Raw genomic sequence first — 3,014 nt, 5'->3', positions numbered from 1 at the left:
AAGTTATTACTTTGTAAGTGTGACTTCTCATTTTTTATAATGAGTAATTTTAAAAATATTTGGTTTATATATTTTGATTTCATACTTGTGTAAAAGTTAATTGTACTGGTCCTGTTAAAGATTTGCTGTTCCACCAAAGAAAGAAGACTTCTTTAATCCAGGCCAACGAGCTCAAATTGTGGAGTTTATTTTGAAGCGGAAAAGATTCAGTAATAATATAGAAGAAGCTTATGCATTTGGTAAGTCGGAAAAATATCATTTCTTATAATGTATGTTGTTTTGACATAAGAACAGTTACCATTGAAACATTTAATTTTCTTTCTATATAATTTACTGAACATCAAAATCACTTAAAACATTCATCAACTAAATTTAATATAATCTAAAGTTAAGATAATCTAGAGTTAAGATAATCTAGAGTTAAGATAATCTAGAGTTAAGATAATCTAGAGTTAAGATAATCTAAAGGATAAAACTGAATTTTTTTCAATGAATTTTATAAAATGTGGAATAAATACTTTTTTACGAATCATACTTATATGTTTCTTCTTGCATTTTAAAATGATAACATTTAATTTAGTGGTGAACTTTAATAATTAAAATGCATTGTAGTTAGCTTTTTCTGAGAGGATTTAAAGTAAAAAAACCATTTCCAAACAAAGAAAGCCTTTTTTACTTGTCTTTTCTAACAAATTTTTTAAGTCTTTCTACTATTCTGAAAGGTAGTTCTTTATGTTTACTTTTAAGAAAGTTTTACAGAAAGTACCATCATATACAAGTAGTGCTACACAGTTTTGAGTACGAGTTAGCTTTTATATGTTATATTAACTCTTTTGCTATGACCTCTGCTATGGGTGGTTCAAAGTGCTCATGCCACAACCACCTACAGTGTTATATTCAAAAAATAATTAAAAATTTTTATGATCAATCTATGGTAATAAATTTAGTATGAAAATGTAGTTTGTAGTTCATATTTTTTGTCAGTAAATTTTAACTTCTTAATTTTGAAAAGTAATGTTGAAAAGATTCTAAGATTTCATTTTTTTTATATTATGTTAGAATTTTCTAACACTAACACTAAGCTGCTAAAATTTCCAACCAATTAGAAAGACAAGCTAAACATAATTACAAGTAAGGATCTGAAATTTGAAAAATCTTACCTTCTACAGTTGCCGAGATATCAATAAATTATCAAACCTACCAGAGAATCTCCTCCACCAGCTCTATCAGACTCTCAGGATTGTTTTACTAAACAAGTGTATATAGCTAAGGGACATTTTTGTAACCAATAAGAAGAGAAGATTTTCCTCTACCTGAGGCTCATTACAGCTGTTTCATTCTCTTTAAGAGTTTCCTTGCGTGTGAACATTGTATTCTTACTCAGTACATTAAAAGAACTTTTTTAACCTACTTCAAGCTTATTTATAAAGTCTGATAGTAGTTTTGGGACATTATATTTTAGTCACTGATATATTTTTTATGTTCTAAAATGCATATTTGAAAACTACATGAATTCTTGTACGTCCATATTTTATGTGACTCAGTAAGGCTTAGGGAAGAATGGCTTAGATTTTTATTTAAATGTAAATGAGATTGAGTATTCAGTTAGAATTACAAATCCTTGTTTCTTATGTATATTTTTTCTTTACTGTTACATCTTCTTTAATAAAAGTAATTAAATTAGTAACTGCTCAACTCAGCCAAACAAAACCTCAGTAAAATAAAACATTTAAAATTTTACAAGCTGGAATCTAACCATGGCTGATGCATATTTCACGTGCTGTTTGAGTTAGGTTTACAAGAAACAGCTAGTGGGATTACACTGTGCTTTACTGATTGTGATGGGAGGATTACTGGCAATTAAAGTGTAAAAATTAAAAACTGCTCAGCTTAGCCTTTCTTAGGTAGAAAGAATAGGAGATAAAATATTATGTTTTATCATAAAACTTTTGATATTCATTTAAGATATTCATTTTTATTAAAGTATTTCTAATAAAGATTTGAATTTTCAAAGCCTTTAATGCATCAATCTGAAAGACAATTTTCATGCTAAAAATAAAAATTCATCTTTTGATCTTAAATTTTTCATATTTCAGTAGCATAACCTCTAGAGTCTAGAAGTTCCTTAATGAATATTAAAAACTATTTTTCTGGTAAAAACTATATTTTATCTGTTATTTTCTCAACCATGACACTAATTCTAGTGAAATTACCAATGTGTAGTCAAATGAAAAGTTACAAAAATATTAAATAGAATGAACAATACCTGTTTTTTCTTCTCTGAATGTGTCATTTTGTTAGGTTTTCCATAGTTTTATTTTAATTCTATGTTTTGTTGCCTGTACTTTAGACCACTGTCCCTTGTCAAAAGCTAAAACCTACAATAGAAGGTAATTAGCCATCTTTGACAAGTGAAGCTTGTGCCCCACATGATATTTATATGTGACAAGTGTAACTAAACTAAACCTCACTTATTTTCACTAAATTAGTTGTTCAAATAAAAATACATGTACCTTTCAAATATACATTTTAGAATACAAAAAAAACATATCGGGCACAAGAATAAAATATCCCCAAACTACTATATAATTGAATAGGTTTTCTCTCTAAGCTGTAATAGGTTAAAAAATTCTGTTATATGCTCCAAGTTGAAAAACAGTGTTCACAGACAAACAAATCTAAGATCAACTGGCATCATATGTCCACCAAAAAAAGAAATAATTGTGGTAAGGTTTTTGTGAAGGAAATAAATGATCTAACTATTGGCCATAAACTTGTCCATCAAATAAGACATATAGTACTATTGGCCATAAACTTGTCCATCAAATAAGACATATAGTACTATTGGCCATAAACTTGTCCATCAAATAAGACATATAGTACTATTGGCCATAAACTTGTCCATCAAATAAGACATATAGTACTATTGGCCATAAACTTGTCCATCAAATAAGACATATAGTACTATTGGCCATAAACTTAGTCCTATCAAATAAGACATATAGTACTACTTG

The 3,014-nt window shown here is 28.0% G+C and overlaps 1 pseudogene; it reads left to right on the top strand.

Annotated features, from left to right (window-relative positions):
• Positions 1 to 3,014, top strand: part of LOC106472592 — a 62,032-nt pseudogene that overhangs the window by 30,402 nt on the left and 28,616 nt on the right.

Source organism: Limulus polyphemus, unplaced genomic scaffold (assembly GCF_000517525.1).
Source record: "Limulus polyphemus unplaced genomic scaffold, Limulus_polyphemus-2.1.2 Scaffold5451, whole genome shotgun sequence".
Taxonomy (NCBI): Eukaryota; Metazoa; Arthropoda; class Merostomata; order Xiphosura; family Limulidae; genus Limulus; species Limulus polyphemus.
Note: the sequence above shows the minus strand (reverse complement) of the source record. Positions and strands in the feature narration are given on the sequence as shown.